This window comes from Otolemur garnettii, unplaced genomic scaffold (genome assembly GCF_000181295.1).
Source record: "Otolemur garnettii isolate 467f Iridium unplaced genomic scaffold, OtoGar3 scaffold00183, whole genome shotgun sequence".
Lineage (NCBI taxonomy): Eukaryota > Metazoa > Chordata > Mammalia > Primates > Galagidae > Otolemur > Otolemur garnettii.
Genome location: NW_003852578.1, coordinates 935,403 through 953,953, shown reverse-complemented (window position 1 = coordinate 953,953; position 18,551 = coordinate 935,403).

The following is an 18,551-nucleotide window of genomic DNA, read 5'->3' as shown; positions in this document are numbered from 1 at the left end:
GGAAAGATTCCAGGGAAGCTGGGAAGAATACTATCTAGGCAAACAACAGGTCCTGTTATGATTTTGTAAGAAAAAAAGGAATGAAGGATATAAAATATTTAGAAAGACATTGTAATATTATAATAATGTGTAGAGAGAATCATACACATCTGAAGGTAGAATCTATGGAATTTTCTGCTTGAGATGTTCAATTTATAAGATTTTAGTGTGTTTTCAAAGTGTAAAGTCATACAATCACTAATATATTTTAGGAAAATAAATAAATTCACACAGATTATAAATTTTAGTGTTTTAAGATACACATGGGGCTAAAAATCTTCTCTATGGGCCAATTATTAAACAAAATATTTATTGCAATAATGTAGGAAAATTAGAACACCAGCATTGCGAGTATTGATGTCAGGGCACTGATAACAAAATGTGTCATTCATTGAAGTTAATTCTGTTCTTTTACTCCTGAAAATATACTGGAAGGAAGATATAATGTCTTCTATGGAGCTCATATTTTAGAAAAGACCGTCAGTAGGTCAACATGCAAGTAAATATATAGTGAATTCAGGGGTGATAAGTACAAAGAGAAGAAAGAAAAGGAGAAGGCATTGCAAGATTAGAGTCAGGTGTTACTATTTTCCATATAATGATTGTCAAGGCCTCCTTTACAAGTGACGTTTGATAGGAGAGCTGTAGAAAATCAAGGAAGGCGTCACACAGATCTCAGAGCATTTTATAATTCAGAGAGAAATAAAAAAACCCAAGGAAAAAACCAACCAACATTTTCTAGATAAAATAAAAAGAATGCCACAATGGTAGAATTGTTCACTTTGCAAATGTTATTTTTACTTTTGCTTAAATTTTTTATAGTCAAGACCCAGTTGTAGGAGCATGAAATAGCACATAAAAATGGAAACTTTCAGTTACATTCCCACTCTATTCCCCAAGGATATTATAGCAAAGGAAAAATAATGGATACATCTAGATACAAATTTTTATTAAACAAGGCTTCTTTCTATATTTTAATCACCACCACTAGCACTTCTTAGGCACATCTTCAGGCTTGCTATAAATTATGCCATTTTTTAGTGACAGTTTATGAACATTCAAATAAAGATGTGGATACGAATGTGTCAGGGCTTATAAAACATTCTCTAAGGGAAAGACATTGTATGCCTGTCATTACTGAGTCCCTGGAAACAGATCCTACACTGGGCAGATATAATTATCCCCAAATTCTAGTATACTATCTTTGGTATGGCTCCTCATATGACTTAGTTTCTTTTGACTTCTTCATAAGGTACGCGTCATAAAATAACACATACAAAGCTTTTAGAATATGGTGTATGGTTAATGAAAAGTTGCTATTATTATTGCAATATCTATTATTCTATTTCAACTCAATATGCATTTTGAGATTTCTACTTTTTTTCCTCTATACACTATGATGCTTAAAATAAGGTATCCCTGTAATGGCAGACATATCCTTATCACATGAAACAGAAATTGCTCTTAAAAATCCAAGAAACTGTGGAGGGTTGAATTATTCATACTCTTCCTTTTCTAGAACAGTATCTTCATAGATCCAATTTAATCTTCTCCTATTTAAGAGGATTCCTTTTTTTGTTGGTTTTATTTTTATTATTTTTATTTTAAGTTAATATGAGGGTGCAAATGACTAGGTTACATGGTTTGTGTTTCCAAGGTAAAGTTCAGTTTGTAGTTGAGCCCCTCACCCAGGGGGTGCGCTGTATACCCTTGCGTTGTGCAATTAGGTGAAAGCTCACCAATCCCCCTCACTCCACCCCTTACCCCTTCCTCCTTCCTCCTCCCCCCTCCCCCCACAGGCATATACTTGTGTTTTTCTCTTCTGGAGACATGTAACTGTTTTTCTATTGGCAAAATATTAGCATTGAGTATGTTGGATACTTGCATTTCCATTCTCATGATGCTTTACTAAGAAGGATGTGCTTTAACTTCATCCAGATTATTACAAATGATGTAAAGTCTCCATCTTTTTATGACTGAATAGTATTCCCTGGCACACATATACTGTAGTTTGTTGATCCATTTATGGGTTGATAGGCACTTGGGTTGTTTCCAAGTCTTGACAACTATGAATAGAGCTACAGTGAATATTCTAGTTGCAAAAGTCCTTGTGACAATTTTTATTTTCCTTTTGGGTAGATACGTAGTAATGGAATTGCATGATCAAATGGAAGGTCTACTTTTGGCTCTTTGAGGATTCTCCATACTTCCTTCCATTAAGAGGAATTCTTAATTCCCATTTTCTCTGCTTGGACATCTCTGCTTACATTGGCTTCAAATGTAGTGTACTTGACTTCAAATGTAGTGTACTTGATTGTGTATTTATTCTAGGAAAATGCATACTAATGTGTGTGTGCTTGATTAGACATAAATAAATGATCTTCTATTGAAGATCTTTTTTTAATTAATCATTTTTTATTAAATCATAACTTTGTACATTGATACATTTATGGGGTTCAGGGTACTGCTTCAATATAAAAACTGAAATGTTTACACTGAACTAAGTAACACATCTATCACAATTATACTCATTTCTTAATAATTTTGAAATGTACCATTGCATCATGCACATTAGATGAGGTCTTCCCAAATTATACACCATGATCAAGTTGGTTTTATTCCAGAGTTATAGGGTTGGTTCAACATACATAAATCGATAAATATAATACATCACATCAATAAAATAAAAAACAAAGACCATATGATTCTCTCAATTGACACAGAAAAAGCCTTTGATAATATCCAGCATCCTTTCATGATCAGAATTCTTAAGAAAATAGGCATAGAAGGGACATTTCTTAAACTGATAGAGGCCATTTACAGCAAACCCACAGCCAATATCATATTGAATGGTGTAAAATTGAAAATAGTTTCACTCAGATCAGGAATGAGGCAAGGATCCCCACTGTCTCCACTGCTATTTAACATAGTAATGGAAGTCTTAGCCATGGCAATCAGGCAAGATAAGGCAATCAAGGGTATCCAAATAGGGTCAGAGGAGATCAAACTCTCACTCTTTGCGGATGACATGATCCTATCCTGGAAAATCCTAGGGACTCCACTTCAAAACTCTTAGAAGTGATCAAGGAATATGGCAGTGTCTCAGGATACAAAATCAACATTTACAAGTCAGTAGCTTTTATATATGCCAACAATAGTCAAGCTGAAAAAACAATCAAGGACTCTATTTCTTTTATAATAGTGTCAATGAAGACCTTATAGTAAAAATTTTGGCTCCATTTTGTAATGTTTGCTGCAAGCATTTATGCTTCATCCTTCCTCCCTCACCTCAATCTGCAGCTGTGTAAGGTGATAAGAAAGCTTATGCATTTTCTATTTGGGGGTCAATATGAAGTTCAAACCACTGAAGCTCCTTCCCATGCACTCACTTCAGCCCCACACTCTAACCACTACAAACTAGTCTATTTCCCTAGGTCTCCTAAGCCATTTCTTTTGACCAGCCTGGAAGTTACCCTTCGCTTCCCAGAAAGCTTTATTTCTGTGAGGTCATCAGTCTTGACACTACAGCTAAATGTTGGGTGAGAAGCCATCTTATTTCTTGTTGCTACAGATGGTCAAAACACACCCCTTTCTGTTTCTTACTTATTTACTCAAAATATTTTTTAAAGATACAACACAGGCATAAGTGTGTCTACACTGAGATCTTTACTTCTAACTGTCAGTCCCTGAGCCTCAGCTGCAGACCTGTACAGGTCTGTGGCCTGTTAGGAACGGGACTGCATAGCAGAAGGTGGACAATGAACAGGTGAAGGTGTATCTCTGTTTATATTTACAGCCACTCCCCATCTCTGGCATCCCCAGATTCCATCCCCCAACATGCTGCGCAGTTTATGGGAAAATTGTCTTCCGTGAAACCAGTTCTTGGTGCCAAAAAGAGTTTGGGATTGCTGTTGCTGTTTTAGAGTGAAATAAATATAGCCCATTTCACTTATTTGTATCTGTGTGGGAGGACATCAGGTTGCAACTGATTCTGCACCATTGCAAAAGTTCTGGTGTAAATGTCTTTACATGTCCTCTCATGACTCAGTAATACTACTCTGGTTTTGACTATCTGTATCCTTTGTACATTTTTCTAGTTTTATTCCTTCATTTGCTTGGTTTATTTGCATATGGTAAATATTATAACCTAATTTGGTATATTCATACACCTTCTCCCTTTCTGTTGACCCAATTCTGTTTAGATTTATGGAAAGACATTCTGTATTTTAGTGTAAACAAGTCCACAACTTTCTTATCATTTGGTCTAAATGGATCCTGTTTAAAAAGTATTTCCCCATGCTTCCTTACTAAGAAATGCTTAATTTTTGTCCTCCCTTTTGAGTCCATATTTTTATTTAGTATGTGATAAGCACCTAGACTTAATTGTTTTCTAAATGGTGGTGCAGTTTTCTCAAGGTTATATATGAGTTGTTTATCTTTTCTCCATTGGTTTTGATGATCTCTTCATCACACATCAGGTTATCATTGAAACACAAGTCAGCTGTCTCTTTTTTCTTTTTATTCTGAACCCTTGTTTTGTATTCTATGCCTGCTGGCTATGTAGTAATATTTAATATACTTTTCCTTTTTTCAAACATTAATTTTCTATTTAGAGATCTTTGTATCTTTAAATAAAAATGTGATGGGGTTGCATTAGTTGTTACTTTAATTTGAGGAGCAACTATCAGTCATTTCACTCATTAATATAGTAACCTTTTATGGGGGGGACAGAATCTTACTTTTTTGCCCTCCATAGAGTGCCATGCTGTCACAGCTCACAGCAACCTCAAACTCTTGGGCTCAAGTGATTCTCTTGCCTCAGCCTCCCCAGTAGCTGGGACTATAGGCATTCATCACAACACCTGGCTATTTTTAGAGGGATGGTCTCACTCTTGCTCAGGCTAATCTTTAACCTGTGAGCTCAGGCAATCCACCCACCTCAGCCTCCCAAAGTGCTAGGATTACAGCCTTGTGCTGCTGTGCCCAACCCTTAGTAAAACTTTTTATTCAAATATTTATTATTATATCTATCTACATAGCTAATAGTTATAGAATTTTACAGATATGATTTTAGTTATTTCCTCAGATCTTAGAGCTTTCATTACTATGTTGAATTGTCTCTGATATATATATATATATATATACATATATATATAATACATAACACAATAAAATCTTATGGTAATTCACCAAACACATATCTAAAGCATTAGGTGATTATGTTTCTATTTACTCCTATCGATCCTCACTAACAAGCAGAGATGAGCTAAAAAACATCATAGTCATTGTATTTTACATGTCAGAAGGGACATGAAGAAGATAAGAATGTCCCTGGATAAATGTCAGGCAACTTCAGGTAAATGGCATACCCTTGATTCATCACTATACTCTCTGCCCAATTAACCTGGACTTGTATAAAAAAATAAAGATAACGTATAGGTGAATTGTCCTCAAATTATCCCTTGTTCTTTTGGAAGGCCTTATATGTCAAAGCACAGAAGTCATCTTGTCAAAGTTGAAGCCAAAGCAGATAACTCCCCGGTGGTGATTGTCAAATTATTTATAACAGGCAGCAGATTCTCAAAAGCCTGGTATTCTGTCAGATCAAATTGGCTAAGCCATGTCATTAACTAATAATATTGCAATGTTGAATTATATGTGATTTAAATGTTGAACACTATTTATCATCAAATGGCAGGTCTTATAATATTTTCTAATTGCCTTTTGTTGGAAAATTCATCTTGCATTTGACCAAATATTGCCATATTCTCTCAACCACTAGAGTCACTTGTTGATTTTGTTAGGTTATTCACAATGAAGACGACATAATTTTCAAATTATGTGAGCTTCATCTATTCCCTTTTAACATCTTTTCTTATCATAATATTTTATAGCATTATTCAGTATTATTTTAGATCAGACATCCTTGTGTTTGTTATTCTGATCTTAGATGAGTATATCTAAAACTTTTCCATTAAGTGTGATGTTTTCTGAAAGTTTGGCATGTAGCCGTCCTGAAATTATGAACATTCCTTTATCTTCTATGTTTTCTAAGTTTTTCTTTCTTCACAGGTGATGTGAATATTATGAAATGCCTCTGTAAATTAATACTTTAACATTTCAACCATGAATTCTTCTCTTATGAGATATATTCCAGATGTCATATTACCAAAACTGTTACACAAAAAATCAAGTTTTTGTAATATCAACTTTAAGAATATTTTTAATTATAGTAACCTAGCTAAGAGACAAATATTGTACAAAGTTCAATATAAAAATCAGTAGGCATATTTTTAGCTATCCCAACCACAACAGATAAATCCAAACTAACTGCCTCACGCTATCAAGTTGTACATTTCATTTGGCTCAACCATGAGAATTTGTTCTAACAGTAAAGATAATATTGTATTCTTAATGTAAAGATAAAATCAAATTTGAATGTAAAGAAAGGCTACATTTTATTATTTGCCACCTTTGTGATTTTTCCACATATCCCTGACTATTTGAATGTATAAAAAAATAATAGAATCACTTGACAGAGAACACATCTTAGGACTTAACATTTATTTTTAAGTGTAAATGCTTATATAAATGTAGTTTTAAAATGACCTAACTGGCCTTTTTATGAATGTCAATGGCAATATTCTTGTAAATGTCAATTTCTGAGATCCATAAAAACCTCAGATTTTTAAATGTTTTTGCAAATATCCCTGTAACTGGAATAAAGTCACCAGGAGAACAGAAAAGTTTGAATTGCACATCTTTAATTTTATTAAATTTTAAACAGATATAAGCCATACCATGAAACAAGTCCTGTAATTTATGATATAAAGAATTCTCAAATGCCTGTGTGATATGTTTAGAATCTTCCTGGGAAGAAGCAATGATTGAATAATAAATAAAATTCAAGTCCATATAATAGTGTACAATAAACGTAAGATTAATCTGTAGAGAAAGATGCATATGGATTTGAAAAAAAGATTTAGAAGTTGAACTGAATACTTAAGAATATGAAAAATTAGCAAAGAAATGAAAAGTTGGCATAAATGTAAATAATTTTTACGACTTCCCACTGCCTTAATACGAGAATGTCTTAAAGCCTTACTGAGTATCTTTAATTATTTTTACTGTAGTGATATGTATTTTAGTGGTCACTGGTACTGGAGGACTGAGATAATCTCACTTTTCCTCTCTCTGTCTAAGCCCCCTGCCCCACATCATGCATTTATATTATTCCTAAATTAATTGCATTGTCAATAAAACACGAACAAACAAACAAAAGTAGGAGCTTTAGGCTTTAGAAACAGGAGAGCTATATTTTTTTGAAAGAGGTTTTCAACCTGCAGGGTCCATTCTGACAGCCTGGGAAACACTGCTCCACCCACAAGCCAAGAGCACATGTTTCAAAGGAGAGTAAAAAGGAAGAGAATTCTATATTGAGCAGGGTGGCTAACCCAACATACTTAGCACACTAAGGGGAGTCGTGTGCCTGTTTGTGTTTTATACCTCATGGCTAGGAGCTCAGTTTCAAGGTTTTTGGGGGGTCCCTGTGACTGAGAGGAGTTCACTGAGCTAGCAAAAAGCTAAAGATTTTATTCTCAGCTCACAGGATCAAATGTTTAACAAAATCCCAGCTTCGTAGTCTTCCTCACATAATTTTTTTTAAATATTCAGCTGTAATGAGAACATTAAATAATATTCTTAACAGCTGTCTTTGTATTGAACTATATTAATATAAGGCCTTTAAACTGAATATAAAGATGCTTCACCTTCATTACCCTTTTTAATTTATTTTTCAGATTTATAATAAGCCTTGGCCAATATATCAGTGACAGCAGAAACATCAACACACCCAGTCATTGCTTTCAAAAATGTGTATCTCTACTGATAAGAGCATAAGGTAATTATGGGAAGGGAGCCATGGTACAAACTTTCACTAAAACTCAGATTAAGGAAATTGGTACTATTAACTTTCAAGCAACAATATTCTATAGTTATAGAAACGTTGCAGTCTCTTTAAAAAAGCGGGGGGAGACAAAGAAAGACATGGAGAGTTTGTTCTACATTTACCAGCAGTACATTTTCTTGCTTATATTTTAATGCAATCACACACTATGTAGCCTCAGTAGTCTAATGGTGAATCCTTTCAAGCAAGGCCTCAGACATTGTGACGAAGTTGCAAGGTCATGTCTAGAATGTAGAAGCATTAATTGCTCGAGTAGATTTAAAAATAAAATGATTTACTTTTCTCCCCAATTTCCTACCTATATGCAGTTCAGTTATTAGTAGGTGTGGGCATACTGTCTTCTAATCAAATTTTTCAAGCCAGCTCTATTAAGAAGTCAGTAAAACAAAGTATTGAAATGCAGATTGCATTGATTTGCTTGAAGTTATTGCAAGGTAAGAGGAAACAGTTATCTTAGGGTAAATCAATATAATCTACATTAAAGCACATTGTCTCTTAGAGTGCCAGGAAATATTCAGTGATCTCCATTATAAAAGCAGCCATTGTGACCACCTCATGTTGTCCATCCTTAAATTTATGTCCCATGCACCTCAAGGTAAGTGAGATTTGTAAACCTTCTCAGAACCTAAATTTAGTTTCTACCGAGTTTCTTCTCAGTGCTTCTCGTTTCTGGTCAGAGAGGGAATCTCAGTGCTTGGTTCATTTTCTCACAAAGAAATATGAATATCTGAATTCCAAACATCATATGTTTAAAGTGATAGGTGGCTAGGAATCCTGCTGTCCTGGGGAAGGAGGACAAGGGCAGGGTTCCCAGTTCTCCACCTTGGTGGCTCCCACCTTAATTTTGTCCCAGTTGAATGCTCACACCTGGGTAAGAGGGGCCATCCTATCAATCTACCAATCAGAACTTTGCATGCCAACTGTGAAAGGGTGTAGAGGACTCTCTAGCCTGCCAGCACGCACAATAGAATCTTAAAGGTGACCTAAAATAGCCTTAAGTCACATTATCATGTCAGTAGCTTAAATCTACATTGCAGTTCACACACGCAATGGGCTCTCAGGGAGGCTGCTGGGAAGTCCACATGCCCAGTAAGACTGTGTTCCATGGTGACCTTTGAGCAACAGGGTAAGCCTGACCCAAGGGGTATAAAAGAAACCTGCCAGCCATAACCTTACCTCTTTGCCTTTTCTTTGTTGCTGACAATAGGGGTCATTTGCTGTCTATGAAAGAAGTACCCTGCTCTATAAGGCTATACTTTGCTCTGACTCTATAAACCTATTCCTCTTTCTGAATAAACTTTGTTTCATGCTCTCCTTACTTTGGAGTATCTGGTCATTTTTTAGCCAAGAGCCTTCCAAGAACCTGAGACCCAGGCAGCTCTCTAAAACACCAACATGTTAGGAGGTAGGCAGCTGCCTTGAACCCCAACAAAATACTGATTAATGATACTATTATGTCATTAATACCCAAAACTTATACTTTTATTATAACTTGGGTTATTAGAAATTATTGCCTTATCAAATATTGAATATTGACATTTCAAAAAATAAAAAACAAAACCTTGCATGTTTTGAGATTTTTTTCTTGATACTCACTCTAAAAATGTCTTTACTAGTGGTGGTAAGGGATCCTTAACATTCCTACCCTGGCAAGCAAAGGAGCTCTCTAATCATTCCCCATGTGACAGTAATTGCTTTGTATGAATAAAAATGGACTTTGTAAACTGTAGCTAGGAACATATACAATAAACAAAGTAGAAGCTATGGCAGCCAAATAAATCTAATTATTTTACATTGTAAGTGCAGATGCTTCTTGAATTAGAATGGTGCAACATCCTGAGAAACCATTCATAAGTTGAAAACATCAAATATTAAGTTGAACATGCACTGATAACCCAATTAGCCATTATAAGGTCAAAAAAATAAAATCAAACACTGTAAGTTAAGCACCCTCTCCATATGGGAAATAAAGGAAATACAGGAAGCTTAAGATACACATTGAGATGCCACAAGAATTTCTATATTTTCTTAAGTTATAAGCTTTCACTATTCTCATTAATAAGGAAATAAATGCATTTCCATATTACAGTAGACGATGGTGAATGTGGAATGTGGGGAACACTTATGTTTTTAAGATCATGCCTACCACTGTTTGGTTGACAAGCTGTTTTTTATTTATCTGCCCTGAGAATGAGAAAGAGAAACAATCCCAGGATGCTAGACTATTTTATACTTTCCCCAAAATGTGATATTACTGAAAATGATAAGACAATAACTGATTACATATTAATAGTAAATGAAAAATTATAGAAAGCTTCATATTGGTTTTGATTTCCCTGATCCCTGCCCCAAGTTCTACTAAATAATTATGCTTATAACATTTCCTTTTAACTTGATTTTTCATATTCATTTATTTCATTTTAATGCATAAGGGTGAGTACAACTGGAAATTATCATGTTATCATTTAGGACTGTGAATAATGCTATTGTACTTAACTTTCCTTATAAAATCTGTTTAAGCATTTTACCTACTATTCAAAAGTAAGTACCATATTTCAGCCCCTAAAGTCTCAATTATAAATGGTAAAAATTTCAATTCTTTATGTTTATTGGCAATGGATAATCAGATGGACAAAATAGGTACTTGATATACTAATATCATTTTAAAGGCTTGTATAATATGTCTATATTTTATTTTTTCTTTCTACAGTTTATTACACATTAATTAATAAAGAAATTGGTAATATTGAGACTAGGCTAAAAACGTCTTACTAGTACTTTCAATGATGTACTTCTTGCTATCAATATAAGAGGGACAAAGCAATATACATATACCAGAGCTCCCAGGGTGAATCAGAATGAAATGATGGTAAACTGTATCCATGCCAGATCCACTGAGGAGTATTATGTTTTGTGAATTCTGCAGGTAAAAGGATCATTGTAACATTAGGCACCTCATGTGCAGAAAATAAAGTATGACTTATAGGCTCATAAACACAAATACTTTGCAAGGCTCTTCTAATTACCAGGTTGGCTTATTAGAGAGGTACATCCCACCTGGTTTTACTTCAAATGTTAGTTCATATTGCTATAGGCTCTCCAACTCTTCAAGGAAAAATGGGTGCCCTACTTTGTGTGCTGTCTCTAGCAATTCCAGTGGGAAGAACGATAAGGTTGGACTCTTTCTTAATCCTTAATCTCCACCTTTAATCCTACCCCAAGCAACTGCCTCATGGGAGCAGGGAGGGAATGCTTTATAGAGCAGGGAATTCCCCTCCCTCCCTCCAGGTGGGCTTCTGAAGAGGGGGATCATATACAGATGGAATTGAGGATGCCTGTTGATTATTTAGTAACATCCTATACCTCCTGAGAGCCCTCCCCTGCACTGGGCCAATAAAAGAAAACAATCCGAAAGAATCAATGAGTGAGGGAGGCAGTCAATCTGTCTCTGCCTGTTTCTGGAGACAGACTCATTCATTCCATTTTATAATAAAGAGCTTCTACCTGAGATTGTTCCTGTGGTCACTCTATCACAGAGTGACCTGCTGGTGATTTTTCCCTCTAAAGGAGCTGAAGAAACAACAGGTTGGACTCAACACGGTGTATTTGGCATTCTTCAGCCAAGAGCATATCAAAAACCAAGGGCAGACTGCCATCCTGGCAACATAACTCAAGTATCTGGAAAAAATTGCTTGAAAAGAAAATTAAATGTTCCTAATGGAATGTACTTTTACACTTTTAATTTTTTTCTTCATTTTACTTATCACACTATAGACAGAATGTCTGTCTTCCAAGTCCTTGTTCTCAGACATTTGAGGAATGAATGCATGGAACAACAAATAAGCCAAGGGACAGATTTTGTTGATGAGTGGATAGATAGATGATAGGCGAAAGAAGGGAACAGAACTTCTGGCACTAGAAGAAGGGCCTGTGTCCAGCATGGGATTTGGGGGAGATGGACTATATCTCTAGAATATGTCACAACTGTCTGGTGCCAGGGACTTGATGTAGTGCAGAGGAATATGTTCTCACCTGACATGTGCTTGCCTGCTCTGGATCAAGCCGCCCAGATAATATATTGATCAGGCCGCATTTTCATCACCTTGTTCATATTCAGAGAATGAGACATATTTCTGAGTCTATTAGACTTAGAAAATGGGGTAGGCCTGTCTAGCCGTGAGTGGGGAAACCCTGTATCAAAAGAACTATTTATTAGTCACATACTTAAAATCCGTGCCCCTCTTCTGATTTATTTGCAATATCAATGAGATCCCATGATGCTCTGGAAAGTTGGACCCATTCTCAAGTCCTCAGAATCAATAACTTGCCTAATCTAATCACAGTAATTCCATTCCTCTCTGTCCATGATTGGTTTCGGCATGGGAATGTCATTAAATTCTGATCACATATATAGTCATATCTAATTGAAGGATTTTGTGGAAAGCTTTCCTTTCTATTAAAAAGGAGATATATTATGGAGAAATTGCTCATTTTGCCTTGACAAAAAGAACTTGAGAAAGTTATGCTTTTAATGGCTGTGTCTAATTTGGGAACTTGTATGTAGAAGTCATGTGCCAGCAGTGGTAATAGAAAGATAAAAAGATCAGAGAACCTTTGAGGCCTTCAGTGTACCACTAATTACCTAATCCTAGAACAATCTACCACCATACTTCTTGTAAGATTATAAATTGTTCAAAACTACTTTGGATGAGCACTACATTTTTCGTGATGAAAGTTTACAGATTAATAAAACCCACAAATGTTCCACAATTCATAATTCTCTTAATGATGAATCCCCATATTCTCATGAATTGAAGGGTTTGGGACAGACACCATCAGAGGGAACTTTCTTTTCCTCAAACAACAATAAAAACAATACAGTGTAACAGTTGTGTGTCTGTGTTCCTTAGCATCTTTCTTTTCACAGTGTGTCTCCATTTTGAATCCAAGACTGATTAAAAGCAGCACCTCTGAACCCCTCCAGTGGTTTCAGAGCCTGTTCCTTTATGTTGCCCTCTCTCCTGCATCAACAGTATTTTTCTGTCTGTGGATGGAATCTACCATACTCTAGTACAGGGATGTCCCACCTGCGGCCTTGCTGGTTTTGTGAGGACTTTTTCTGTTTATCATGACAGTAAGCAAAGACGATTTGTTGTTGTTATTGCTTGTTAATCAGCTTTCGTTAGTATTTGTGCATTTTTTGGGTGGCCCACAATAGCTCTCATTCTTCAAATGTGCAAGTAGAAAAGGCAGAGAAGAATAAAGGGAAGTACAGTACCTCCTGGAATAAAACAGAAAGAAGATACAAAAACCGTTCCTAGATTGCATCTAGATTCCTGGTTTTGTCTATTTTCTCTGTTCTTTTAATGATAGAATTTATTTAAGGTTTTACACTTTTTTTTTTTTAAAAAAAGAAACACTGTTCTATGTATTTTCTCTTTCTTCAGACTGTCTTCTGCTCCAATAATTCCCTTGCACAAAAGGACATCAGATTTTTTTCCATACTGTAAAGCACGATTTTCCCTTTGCTGTTCTTGTATGTGTTCACTTAACAGCATCCCCAATAAGCAATACCTTTCTTTGGAAATATTGCCCTTTTTGATTCATGTAAGCCTTATACTTCTAGTTTTTTTCTTCAAATGTCCCTGTCAGCCCCTTATCTACTTATCTACTCCTATAAATATTCAGTTTTGCTAATGGAACATCTCCTTTTCTCTCCCTAATACATTGTATCTATTTGTATGATTTATGTGTGATTTTTTAAGTGACTCGGTAGTTCTGGTTCTCTACTGGCCACCTAATAAATATGCCTAATTATCTTCTTGATGTCTCTACTTACTTGCTTCCTGGTCATTTTAAAATTTAAAACATAAAAAATACAACCTAAGGCATTAGAAACTATCATTTTTGCTGCAGTTATTTATTATTTTACTCTTTAAATTTTCTGCCTGTTGCATAAGTTGCAATATCATAGACTTAGAAAACTATGCTCGGTAGACGAGGATTTTGCTGATGTGATATTCATCTTGGAATGAATTCTTTTCTTTTTGACGTCAGGTGTAGTAGGAAGTAAAACTCTCCAGCAACGTGTCCTAAGTTAGGTATTTCTAAATGAGAGCAAATACAAAGAGCTCTGCAGTACGGATACACTGTAGTTAACCGGCTATCCACATGATACAGCTATTTTGCATAACTATCCAGAAAGTAGAGCACATTTCACATTCTGAAAGGTTGGAAACTTATGTAGTGTTAAGTAGGCAAAGGAATGGAACCTCTGGAAGTCTAGTCAGTGATCATTACGAACTGAAACTCAACATTAACTTGATGTAGAGATGCTGAATATGCACAGCAGTTAGGCAGCCAGGCTTAATAGGAAAATAAAAAAGTTTTTGTGGGCTTTTATTTGTTTTTTTGTTTTCCCTAATGCATATAAAACAAGCAGTGAAAATAATCATAGGATGGTAAAGAAACAGAATAATTAATAACACAGAGACTGCAATCCCAGAAGAGATAGAATCACTGGTTAAAGGAATTTACATAATGCTTCTTACTGAGAAATTAACTGTGGGACTCAAACCCTCAGGACTAAGTTAAGTGTGTGTGCCAGAATGTTGTAGTCAGTCTACCTGAACTTCAGATTTATAAGGTTGGTCTACACAGTCCTGAGCTCAAGAGCTTCCTTAGGTTTAGTCTTTGAGATAGAAATAATTTACAACAGATGCAGTAAAGTTTTCCATGACCCTGGTAATTGACCTGCAAAATTTTATCCTGAACAAAGTGTGAGAATTTTGGATAACATTACAGATATTTTTTCATTTCTAGATTCTTAATAAAAATCAACTATTTCTTAATTTAAAAATTAATGTTTCTAGAACAAAATTGAGAGCACATAAGACAATTATGGTCTTATTGGAGAGAGTCTAAAAAATACATTTTTTTTTTATATTTATTTGTTACATTTGATTTAATCGTGTTTTATACTTTCATTTTGCACTGGCCTTAGAAATTAGAAAGCTTTTTGTGGTTATATCCTATGGTAGGTATAAGTAGGTATAAGTTTCATTTCTTAAAGAAAGCCGTAGAAGTTTTCCAAAGTAACTGTATCATTTTCCTTTCCACTAGCACTATCTGAGAGTCCCAGTTTCTCTGTATTTTCAGTAACAATTGGGATGATCAGTCTTTCTAATTGTAACCAATTTAATGGGTATGTAGAGGTGTTATGGTTTGAATTTGCAGTTCCCTGATGGATATTAGGGTTAAGCATCTTTTGATCTGCATGCTGACCTTGCATGATCTTCTTTTTGAATTTTCTGTTGACTTCTTTGCTTATTTTGATATTGCTAATTGTCTTTTTATTATTGACTTCTAAGACTTTTTAATACAAGTCTATTTGCTCCCAGTCCATGACTTTCTTTTTCATTTTCTTTCTGATTACCTGTGAAGAGAAGTACTTACCTTTGATGAAATTTGACCTATTAAAAGTTTTTCTTTATATTCTGTGTTTTATATTTAAGAAATTTTTGCCCACTCCAAAGGCATAAAGGTCTTGTTTTATGTTTTTGTCTGTATTTTATGCATACAGACACACATACAGATACATACATACACACACACATATGTATTTATATGTACATATGTGTGTGTGTGCGTATAATCTTTTTTATTTTAAAGACTAGGTCTCACTCTTTTCCCAGGCTCGATTCCACAGTGGTGCAATCATAGATCACTGCAGCATGCAATTCCTGGGCTCATGTGATCCTCCTACCTCACTCTTCAGAGTATCTAGAATCACAGGTGTATACTTTACTATGACATCCTTTCCTTTTCCTTTTCCGTTTCCGTCTTTTCCTTTTCTTTCTTTCACAGAGATGAATCTTATCAAATGCCCAGACTGTTCTCCAACTCCTGGCCTAAAGTGATCCTTCCATCATGGCCTCCCAAAATGTTGAGATTAGAGGTGTGAGCCATCATACCCAGCAAGTTTTTTAAATACTGTTAGATTATAAATGACTTTCTTCTTTGATAATACACTTAAATATTAAGATGAAGAGTTATCTCTCTATCACTTTTTAAAAGTTTTCCTCTCTTATTTTATTGGTTTTCTCAGAGATAATGACGACAATAAAGTTAGTTAAATGGCTGTGAGAACTTATGGTCCAGAACTCTTCTGTCTGCGTTATCATATTTAGTGCTGAGAATAATTATATCAGATATCATCTAATATTCCTTTATATGGAAAGACACACTGAAACAGAGAGGTAATGCTTAGAATCATGCATTTTATTTTGTTTTTGTTTTTTAGTAGCCTGACTATGAGTCTTCAGAGCTTGTCTTTTCTATACTGAACTGGTCCCTTTGGGATGGGTGCTATGTAAGGGTATAAATATAATAATCTGAGTAACCTATTTTAAGAAAAATTTCTCATAAATTCCCCAAAGACATTCTTAATGTGTTTTAAACAGTTCACTGTTTCTGTCTTTATTTGTGGGACAAATGTCACATATGTATCTGTAAATCTACACCATCAGCAGAATTATATATACCCAGTCATTACTCATTCAGTTCTTCTAATTCACTTGACAGTTGACATTGGTTATGGGTTTTTCCACTCATTTAAGTGAATTTACATTCATTTTTCCATTATTTGTGGACATATTTTATACATCTTAGACAAAGATGGATGGAAGTAAAGTAAATGGCTACGATATATGTCAAGTAGATCTGAAATGACTTCTATAGTGACTTTTTATACTCAAAAATAATCTTTAAAACTTTTCTAGAGATTCAGAGGAAATGCTATAGAATTTGGAAAGTATTTACTGAATGACAAATAATGTAATTAACTGAAACAACTGTCATTGCATATTAACTTGAATACTAAAGTTGAAATCACTAAATGAGTATGTCATATTGATAAAGATTATCACTTTGTATCTAGCCATGTTACCTTATGATTGTTTGAGGACAGTCATCCAGCCTCTTGTTCTCACTGGACTAATCTATAAAAGGTACTCATAGCTATTAGATGTAGTTTCTGCAAACTGTGATATTAACTATTAATTTACCTATGAAACACTCTGAGCATTGTCTGACACATACTAAGGGCTAATTGAATGTAAGTTGCTATTATTATTACGGAATTTACACGTCCTGAGAAAGCAATTGAAAGGCCCATGTCTTTTCCAGTTAGTACTTAGGAGGATCATAAATGATTGTCTGATCTTTTCCCATTAGCATTTAAATGACATTACCTTGCAAATCTCAGTACTGAAAAGCCCAACAACATCTAGCGGTTATCCCCTAAAATTTGTGTCCAAAATCAATGACTTCATGTATCATCATCTCTTATCTATTTGTATGCCACCTCTCCCTATGTTGATTATATTATCACCCCCTTCCAAGCCAGGGTTTCTCAAACTATAGTTTTCAAATCACCAGCATCAAAAGCCTCTATGGTGCCTATTATAATAATGATTCCAGGATCTTACTACTAGAGATGTTAACAAGTTGGACTCTTAAAAGTCCACTTGTTAATAATCAGCACTTTTAACACTTGCTCTGTATATTCTACATACACGCAAATATTTGTAATCTAATGTGTTGAAAAGCTTATCTTTTCCTTATCTTTCTAATGTTTATTCCTTCTCAGTTGTTGTGTTCTGTTGATAATTAAGTAACTACATTCAGTCTTCAAAGAGTACCATGTCTATACTCTGTTGTGCACATGCCACAGCAGATCATAGACCAAATCGTGTTCCTACATCAGGTTTCAGCCATAATGTCTACTACAACCTCTCCCATCCTACAAAAAAGACCATTTAAATCCTACAGAAAGTTTTCCTGTGTCACGTTTGCTTTCCTTTTTCATCTAATTCACACTAAATTAACATAGTACAAAATGATGAAACAATCAACCAGTCAGGTCTGAGTTTGAACTATGATTATACTAGTTATTCTAGAAGTGTACTTGTCCTCTCTGAACCTCATTTCCCCACTTAAAATATTTACTAATATCGTCCATATTTACTCAATTGATTTTGATTAAAAATGATGTATTTAAACCACCTAATTCATGCCTTGTCCAAATTAGGCCATCAAAAAATGGAAATTCCTTTTTTTCATCTTTTCCATTGTTTTTTATTTCTAAGTAATCTGTGTGTGTATGGTATGTGTGTGTGTGTGTGTGTGTGTGTGTGTATGTGTGAGTGCCCCAAATTCCTGGAACTTTGATTTTGTATCACATTTTATCTATATCATATAACATGAATATTCCATAAATATTTTTAACTACCATCAATTAAGTCCAATAGTTTTAGGTTGCTGCAAGATGTAATGCCTTGGCACTTTACTGAGGGCAACCTAGTGAGACCTTATCTCCAAAAAAAAAAAAAAAAATAAACATAGATAATGGAGTTATTTACTTTTATTATGGAATTTAATTGGGTGCCACAGTATATCTTGAGGTACTACCATAGAACATAGCACACAATAAGATTTTACATGTGTTTGTGGAATGAATAAATAGGTTCTGAATTTATAAAAAAGA